This window comes from Pongo abelii, chromosome 10, assembly GCF_028885655.2.
Source record: "Pongo abelii isolate AG06213 chromosome 10, NHGRI_mPonAbe1-v2.0_pri, whole genome shotgun sequence".
In the NCBI taxonomy this organism is placed as follows: Eukaryota; Metazoa; Chordata; class Mammalia; order Primates; family Hominidae; genus Pongo; species Pongo abelii.
Window position 1 is genome coordinate 129829453 of NC_071995.2, and position 10048 is coordinate 129839500.

At 44.7% G+C, this 10048-nt stretch overlaps 1 pseudogene; it reads right to left on the reverse strand.

Moving 5' to 3' along the window:
• Positions 1–7053: 7053 nt before the first annotated feature.
• On the reverse strand, positions 7054–7911 carry LOC100445617 (proteasome subunit alpha type-1-like; annotated as a pseudogene).
• Between the last annotated feature and the right edge of the window lie 2137 nt (positions 7912–10048).

Consider the following 10048-nt stretch of genomic DNA (forward strand, 5'->3'; position numbering starts at 1 on the left):
GGAGGCTGAGGCAGGAGGATTACTTAAACCCAGGAGTTTGAGACCAGCCTGGGCAACATAGTGAGACCCCATCTCTAATTTTTTAGAAGTAAAAAATATATTTTTTTATTAAAAAAATTCACACTTAATTTTTCAGAGATGTGCAAGGTCAGTGTATGCTCTTACCCCTTCTCACATATTCATATTCTGTGATGTTCCAATTTGGAGCTCAGAAAATATTGATTGACGATGTTGGATTTGGGCTTATAAGAACAAAATCTGGGGAAAAATAGTGTTAACCAAAGGAAAATGTCTTAACAGGAGGAAACTGAAAGCTTAAATTGCAAAAATAAAAAGCACATAATGGTCCAGATCCCAGGAGGCCCAAATATGAGAATATATTAGAGATCAGTTGATTAGAGATGGAGTCTCACTCTGTTGTCCAGGCTGGAGAGCCATGGCATCGTGATCATGGCTCACTGCAGCTTGGACTTCCTGGGCTCAAGCCATCCTCCAGCCTCCCGAGTAGCTGGGACTACAGGCATGCACTGGCACACCTGTCTTTCTTGCTTTCCTTTTTATACGGATTTCTCACCTCTAGGTACTCCTGAGAACGCTTCCTCCGTCTGTGGATCCGCGTCATCTCCATCACTGATCTCACCTTCCAGGTACTCCCGAGAGCGCCTCCTCCATCACCACGGATCCGTGTAGCCTGCATCACTGATCCCACCTCTAGGTACTCCTGAGACGCCTTTTCCATCTGTGGATCTGCGTGGTCTCCATCACTGATCTTACCTCTAGGTACTCCCGAGAGCGCCTCCTCCATCACCACGGATCCGCGTAGCCTGCATCACTGATCCCACCTCTAGGTGCTCCTGAGACGCCTTTTCCATCTGTGGATCTGGGTGGTCTCCATCACTGATCTCACCTTCCAGGTACTCCCGAGAGCGCCTCCTCCATCACCACGGATCCGCGTAGCCTGCATCACTGATCCCACCTCTAGGTACTCCTGAGACGCCTTTTCCATCTGTGGATCTGCGTGGTCTCCATCACTGATCTTACCTCTAGGTATTCCCGAGAGCGCCTCCTCCATCACCACGGATCCGCGTAGCCTGCATCACTGATCCCACCTCTAAGTACTCCTGAGACGTCTTTTCCATCTGTGGATCTGCGTGGTCTCCATCACTGATCTTACCTCTAGGTACTCCCGAGAGCGCCTCCTCCGTCACTGTGGATCCGTGTAGTCTGCGTCACTAAGTGTCGCATCATTTCTGTCTTCCTGTTGTGTGTTCCTTTGGCTGCAGTATAGAAATTGCATAAATCCACTGCCTTTCACCCCCGCGAATAGGGCCACCGTAATAAATTACTACACAGTGGGTGGCTTAGAACAATTTTATTCCTCAGCCTCCTGGAGGCCAAACGTCTGAAATCAAGGTGTCAGCAGGGCGGTGCTCCCTGTGAAGGATCCAGCGAGAACCTGTTCCACGGTGTTCTCTTAGGTTCTGGTGTTGCCGACAACCCTTGCTCACCCTCGGCTGGCAGACACATCACTCCCACCTCTGCTTCTGTCATCACAGGGCCTTCTCCCTGTGTGTGTGTCTGTCTCTGTGTCGCCTCTCCTCTTCTAATAGGAACACCAGGAATACCTACCCACATGCCGGCACGGTGCTCCACACCTATAATCCTAGCTCTCTGGGAGGCCAAGGCAGGCAGATCACTTGAGGCCAGAAGTTTGAGACCAGCCTAGGCAACATGGCAACACCTCCTCCCTACAAAAAACAAAAAAATTAGCCAGGTGTGGTGACTTGCACCTGTGATCCCAGCTACTCAGGAGGCTGAGGTGGGAGGATCACTTGAGCCCTGGAGGTTGAGGCTTCAGTGAGCCATGATTGCACCACTGCACTCCTGCCTGGGTGACAAAGCAAGACCCTGTCTCAAACAAAACAAAAAACAAAACAAAACAAAAAAACTGAACCACACTACTCCAGTATGGCCTCATCTTAACCAATTACATCTACAAGGACCCTCTTTCCAAATAAAGTCACATTTTGAGATTAAAGGGGTTGAGACTTGAACATGTCGTTTTGGGGGACGCAGTTGAACCTACAGTTGTGGTGAGTAAGTGTCTCCAGGCTTTTGATCTCCAGAAGCTTGTTACTACATTCTCCTTTCCGTCTTGTGTTGCACATGTGCAAGAGTTTCTCTTGGCTGGACACACACACGCATACACAGAATTGAATGGCTGGATCAAAAAGACATTTACAACACATGCTCACCAAAGGAGTGTTACAAAATGTTCCCCAGTTTGTAACGTCTCTTTTCACTTAAAGTCTTCCTGATTCACAAAAGTTGTTAATTTTAATGTGGTTCAACTTATTGGTACTTCTTTCAGTTCACGTTTCTGTTTAAAATATCCTTTCCTATCCCATAGTTGAAAAGATGCTCACTTACATTTTATTTTACTTTTTGTGGTGGAGTTTCGCTCTGTTGCCCAGGCTGGAGTGCAATGGCCTGATCTCTGCTCACCACAACCTCCACCTCCCAGGTTCAAGTGATTCTCCTGCCTCAGCCTCCCGAGTAGCTGGGATTACAGGCACATGCCACCACGCCCGGCTAATTTTTGTATTTTTAGTAGAGACAGGGTTTCTCCATGTTGGTCAGGCTGGTCTCGAACTCCCATACTCAGGTGATCTGCCCACCTTGGCCTCCCAAAGTGCTGGGATTACAGACTGAGCCACTATGCCCGGCCTTTCACTTACACTTTATACTAGGAATTTTTAAGTTTTGTTTTTGACAGATGAACTTTGATCCATCAGGAGTTGCTTTTTGCATATAGTGTAAGATAGGGATTTTCTTTTTCTTTTCTTTTTTTTTGAGACAGAATTTCACTCTCTGTCACCCAGGCTGGAGTGCAGTGGCGTGATCAAGGCTCACTGCAGTCTTGCACCTGCAGTCTCAAGCAGTCTTCCTGCCTCAGTCCCCCAAGTAGCTGGGACTACAGGTGTGCACCACCATACCTGGCTAATTTTTTTTTTATTTTTGTAGAGATAGGGTTTCACCATGTTGTCAGGCTGGGCTCAAATGATCTGCTCACCCCAGCCTCCCAAAGTGCTGGGATTACAGATGTGACCCACCATGTCCAGCTGTAGATAGGGATTTGATTTTGTCTTTTTTTTTGTGGATGACCAGTTTTTCCAGTTCCAGCTAATGAATGGTTCCTTCTCCTGTGCTGATCTGACATGCCGTCCATCCCATGCTCACATCCATAATATGACTCTGTTGCTGGCCTCCCTATTCTCTTCCATTGGTCAGCATGCCTTTTCCTGGGCCAGTATCACACTGTCTTAATTAATTACTATAGGCTGGGCTCAATGGCTCACACCTTTAATCCCAGCACTTTGGGAGGCCAAGGTAGGTGGATCACTTGAGGTCAGGAGTTTGAGACCAGCCTGGCCAACGTGGTGAAACCCTGTCTCTACTAAAAATACAAAAACAAGCCGGGCATGGTGGCACATGCCTGTAATCCCAGCTACTTGGGAGGCTGAGGCAGGAGAATCACTTGAACCCAGGAGACGGAGGTTGCAGTGAGCCAAGACTGTGCCATTGCACTCCAGGCTGGGCAACAAGAAGGAAACTCTGTCTCAAAAAAAAAAATTTACTATAGTTTGGTAAGTGCTTATATTTGATAAACCAAGTCCTATCTCTCTGTTCTTAAGAAGAATTTTCGCTATGTTCGATGCTTCCTTGAAAATTCCACAAAAAACACTGGGAATTTTGATTGAAATAACACTGAATATACAGATATTTTTGGGAAGTTGACATATTTCCTAGGATGAATTTTGAGGAGCCGGATTGCAGGTCAAAGACTGTATGAACACAGGGACTTTTGACAAACATCGTCCAGTTGCTTTTCACTGGCTGTACTAAGCTACATATGGGCAGGAACTTGGCCGGCTCACCTTTATGTCTTGAGCTCCTAGCTCAGTGCCTGTAACACTTATCCAACCAGCAATGCCTCTTATGCCAGCTGCACCCCAACTTCTCCAGTATAATTTTGTTTTATTTTTTATTTTTATTTTTTTGAGATGGAGTCCCGCTTTGTTGCCCAGGCTGGAGTGTAGTGGCATGATCTCGGCTCACTACAACCTCCACCTCCCAGGTTCAAGCGAGATTCTCCTGCCTCAGCCTCCCGAATAGCTGGGACTATAGGTGTGCGCCACCACGCCCAGCTAATTTTTATATTTTTAGTAGAGACGGGTTTCACTCTGTTGGTCAGGCTGGTCTCAAACTCCTGACCTCAGGTGATCCGCCCACCTTGACCTCCCAAAATGCCGGGATTACAGGCATGAGCCACTGCACACGGCCTCTAGTAGAATTTTGAAATGTGTAGCTACTTTTTATCATGACTATCTCTAGACATAACCAGAAGAAAACAGCACCTTCTATTGGAATGGTGAAAATTCAGGACACGGACAACACCAAATGCTGGCGAGGATGTGGAGCAACAGGAACTCTCCTTCATCGCTGGTGGGAATGCAAATGGTGCAGCCACTTTGGAAGACAGTTTGGCAGTGTCTTACAAAACTAAACAGTATCTTACCATATGATTCCTCCATCCTGTTCCTTGGTATTTACCCAAATGAGCTGAAAGCTTAGGTCCTCACAAAACCTCTACCTGGATGTTTATAGCTGCTTTCTTCATAAATGCCAAAGCTTGGAAGCACCCATGATGTCCTCCAGCAGGTGAAAGAGTAAGCTGTGGTGCATCCAGAAATGGAATATTATTCAGCACTGAAAAGAACTGAGCCATCAAGCCATGGAAAGACCCGGGAGAAAAATGCACTTTACTAAGTGAAATAACCTGAAAAGGCCGCAATACCAACTATGTGACATTCCAGAAAAGCCAAACTACGGAGACACTATAAAGATCAGTAATGAGGGTGTGGGTAGGATGAGTGGGTGTCATACGGAGGGTTTTTAGGGCAGTGTATAACGTTATCACAGGGATACATGTCTTTTCACGTTTGTCAAAACCCACGAAGTGTGCACCACTGGACTGAACCCCAGTATGAACTGTGGGGGATAATGGTGTGTCACTGTAGGTTCATCCATTGTAACAAATGGACCACTCTAGAGGGATGCTGATATGGGGGAGGCTGTGCATATGTCGGGGGTAGGGGTGTGCTAGAATTCTCTATACTTTGCACCCAATTTTGCTGTGAACCTAAAACTGCTCTAACAAAGTCTATTTAAAGTAAAGCAACAACAGAATAAGATTTAAGTATAAATAAGTCTGTTATAAAATAGAGAACACCCATCAATGGATAAAAGTCAAGATTCTTATGTTAATCAATTTATAAGTGAAGTGACTTACAAAGCTTGCTTTTTTGAGGTCAGGTTAAAGCCATCCCAGCAACAAGTAATGGAGTTGCCAGTCTCCAAAATAAGGCACGTGGGTAGAGAGCAAATCGTTAATAACTTCAGCATTTCTGTGCATAGAAGCAAGGAAGTAATGTCTTTAAATACATCGGCATCTTGAAATATCTGCCACTAATTCAGGCACATTGAAATTGCTGCATCAAACTACTGAACTACAATAGAAGCCTCTGCAACCTTTATTCTGAGTTTACTGGTCCTATTTATAGCAGAGGATCAGAAAAAAAATGTATTACTATCTGGTGTACCAGGTGACCGTGACAGTGATGTGTGTCTGATGTAATAGGTGACCGTGATGGTGATGGGTGACCATGACAGTGATGTGTGTCTGGTGTACTAGGTGACCATGAGGGTGATGGGTGACCGTGACAGTGATGTGTGTCTGATGTAATAGGTGACCATGAGGGTGATGGGTGACCGTGACAGTGATGTGTGTCTGGTGTAATAGGTGACCATGAAGGTGATGGGTGACCGTGACAGTGATGTGTGTCTGGTGTACTAGGTGACCATGAGGGTGATGGGTGACCGTGACAGTGATGTGTGTCTGGTGTACTAGGTGACCATGAGGGTGATGGGTGACCGTGATAGTGATGTGTGTCTGTTGTACTAGGTGACCATGAGGGTGATAGGTGACTGTGACAATGACGTATGTCTGATGTAATAGTTGACCGTGATGGTTACAGGAGAAGGTTGTACTGTCTGTTTCCACGGGAACATCTGTAGAGCATGTTAGACTAATGTTTCTCTTAATGCACATTGGAACCACACCATGCTGTTTTCCCTGCCCCCACCTGACAGCACAGTGCCCGGCACACATGACTTAGTCAATAAAACATTGAATTAAAAAAAAAATTAACCATTTTAAGTGTACGATTCAGTGACGTTTAGTACAGCCACAGTGTTGTGCAAACACAACTATCTAATTCCAGGACATTTGCTTCACCCCCAAAGGAAACTCCATACTCATTGGTAATCACTCCTGTGTTCCCCTTTCTTCTGCCCCTGGCAACCATGAATCTGCTTTCTATTTTTACGGACTGGCTTATTCTAGACATTTCATAAAAATGGATTCTTGCAATGTGTGGCCTTTTGTGTCTGGCATCTTTCATCAGCATCATGTTTTCAAGGTTCATTCACGTTGTATATGAATCGGTACTTCATTTCTTTTTTTATTTTTAATTCTTTTTAATTTTTTGCAGAGACAGGGGTCTCGCTATGTTGCCCAATGAACTCCTGGCCTCAAGCAATCCTCTCACCTTGGCCTCCCAAAGTGCTGGGATTACGGATGTGAGTCCCCACACACTTTTTTAATTTTTAATTTTTTTTTGTAACCAGGAGGTAAAACAATTTTATTTCACAGTTGTCTTTAAAACCATAAAGATACCTTTTCTTCATATACAAACATTAGCACAGATACCTATACTTTTTAGAAAATGATTATACAGACCCTCTCAAAGAAAAATGTATTCTGTGATATGGTTTCGGTGAGGTTGCTTGGAAAAAACTCACATCTGGACTGATTCCTAAAACATAGCATTCCACCACTCTGCAACTTTTGGTTCAAAGTATAGATTATTGTCATCAGTATGTGGTGCCTGCATTCTTACATATTTGATAACACATATATATATTGGCTTATCACCAACATGCCATTGGTTTATCAGCCTTTTCTGCAGGTTTATCAGCAGGTTGAGCAGCTGTGCCTTTCTCTGTGGCCTTTCTTCAAGACCTTCAGGAATGGAGACACATCATCATCATCACAGATTGTAAACTCTAAGTCTTTACCAACAATTCCAGTGGAAACATTCTTTATAGTTAGGTCCCGTTCTGCAGGAAGTGTCTCTCTTTTTTTTTTTTTTTTTTTGAGACAGAGTCTCGCTCTGTTGCCCAGGCTGGAGTGCAGTGGCATGATCTCGGCTCATTCAACCTCTGCTCCCCGGGTTCAAGCAATTCTCCTGCCTCAGCACCCCCTAGTAGCTGGGATTACAGGCACGTGCTACCACACCCAGCTAATATTTTTTGTATTTTTAATAGAGATGGGGTTTCACCATGTAGGCCAGGCTGGCCTTGAACTCCTGACCTCAGATGATCCATCTGCCTTGGCCTCCCAAAGTGCTGGAATTACAGGCGTAAGCCAATGTGCCCGACCGGAAATGTCTCTCTTAAGGCACGCAGACCATGTTTAGGCAGTTCCTTTAAATTGCACTCCGTAAATTCAGACATATATCTCTCCGAGTAAGTACGAGCTGACTGAAAACAGGCTCCAATGGACATTAGCTCTGCAGTCAAAATAGTTACCAGATAGACAGGTTGGAAAACGTGAGGACCCATAGCATCATAACCAGCAATAAGTAGCCCAGCACCATATGGTCTCTGGCCATATCGCGGTGTTGGCATCTAGGTTTTGTTTTCAATTAGAGATACAAGACGAGACACAGGAAGTGGTCTATCAAATACAAATCTGGAATCCAAACACTCCTGGTGCATAAAATTACACAACAGTCAGCCCAGGCTGGTCTCGAACTCTCAAGCTCAAGCAATCCACCCACCTCGGCTTCCCGAAGTGCTGGGTTTACAGGTGTGACCCACCGCGCCTGGCCCAGTTCTACTTTTAATACGCTCTCCATATGCCTCCTTTGAATCCTTTCTGAAATTGGTATGTAACAAAATTCAGTAATGTGCACAAATATTTTTTTCTTCATTTTGATAGAAGTGTCTGGTGTACTAAGTGATCGTGATAGTGATGTGTGTGTAGTGTAATAGTCGACCATGATGGTGATAGGTGATGGTGACAGTGATGTGGTCTGGTGTAACAGGTGACTGTGATGGTAATAGGTGACTGTGACAATGACATATGTCTGATTTAATAGTTGACCGTGATGGTTACAGGAGAAAGTTATACTGTCTCTTTCCACAGGAACATCTGTAGAGCATGTTTGGCTAATGTTTCTCTTAGTGCACATTGGAACCACGCCATGCTGTTTTCCCTGCCCCCACCTGACAGCACAGTGCCCGGCACATGTACATGTACTATATTGACATTGTCAGAACACATAGCTGTGACATGACATCACTCTCTCCCCTACAGGCATTCTTCCTAATTCTGCAAGGAGATGTATATTCCATGCTAACCAGCAGTCCCTGGTGTCTCTCCAGTCATTTAGATGGTCTGAAGCAACATGGGCTTAGCCATTTGGGATTAATTTTCCTAGATATTGTGCCCTTTCAATACCTAATTTCAAGTCTTTTTTTCATTTCAGGAAACAGTTCTCAAAATATACTTTTTTTTTTTTTTTTTTTTTGAGACAGAGTCTCACTCTGTCCCCAGGCTGGAGTGCAGTGGGGTGATCTCAGCTCACTGCAAACTCCACCTGCCAGGTTCAAGCGATTCTCCTGCCTTAGCCTCCCAAGTAGCTGGGATTACAGGCATGCACCACCACACCTGGCTAATTTGTGTGTGTGTGTGTGTGTGTGTGTTTTCAGTAGAGACGGGGTTTCACTATGTTGGCCAGTCTGGTCTCGAACTCCTGACCTCAAGGGATCCACCTGCCTTGGCCCCCTAAAGTGCTGGGATTACGGGCGTGAGCCACCACGCCAGGCCCAAATATACGTTTTAATATTATTTTGTATTACTGCCTTGGTTTTCCTCTTCAGCAACTCCTGTTAAATTTATATTAAATCTTTTTTCTGATCTTCTATACTTATTCCTTCTATACTTATTCCTCATTTTGAATTGGTTTCATCTTGTCATTTATTTTTAATTTCAATTTTATGGAAGTACACTAAAATGCAGATATTGATGGTGTAACCTTTGTTTTTGAGGTGCATGTGGAGTTTCACATCCACAACACTCAAGGTAGCAGCTGTTTCTATGACCCCCAAAAGTTTCTAGTGCCCGTCTGTATCCATCTCTACCTCCACCCCATCCCCAGGATGTGTTTTCTCGTCTGTTTTTCATCCCCAGGATCTGTTTTCTGTCATTATATGCTAGTTTTCATGTTCCAGAAATTTATACAAATAGAATCATACAGTATATTCTATTTTTCTTTCCTTTCTTTCTTTTCCTTTCCTTTTTTTTTTTTTTTTGAGACAAAATCTCACTGTCACCTAGGCTGGAGTGCAGTGGCGTGATATTGGCTCACTGCAACCTCTGCCTCCCAGGTTCAAGCCATTCTCCTGCCTCAGCCTCCAGAGTAGCTGGGATTAGAGGTGCCCACCACCACAACCGGCTAATTTTTTTTATTTTCAGTACAGACAGGGTTTCACCATGTTGCCCAGACTGGTCTTGAACTCCCGACCTCAGGCGATCCGCCCGCTTCGGCCTCCCAAAGTGCTGGGATTACAGGCATGAGCCGCTGCGCCCGGCTGTGATTCTGTCTGGCTTCTTTCGCTCTGTGTACTTTTGAGGTTCAACTGTGCTATCACTTGTGTCAGTAGCTTCCTTTTTAAATTGCTGAATAATATCCCACTGTATGGATACATCACCCTTCCTTTGTCCATGAAGTGCCCACCCACTTCATTTCCTGGGTATTTCAGTTGTTTCCAGCTATTGGCTATTGGAAATATAGCTGTGAGGAATATTTGTATACCAGTCCTTATGTGGGCATGTATCTTTTTTCCTCTGGAGCAAGTC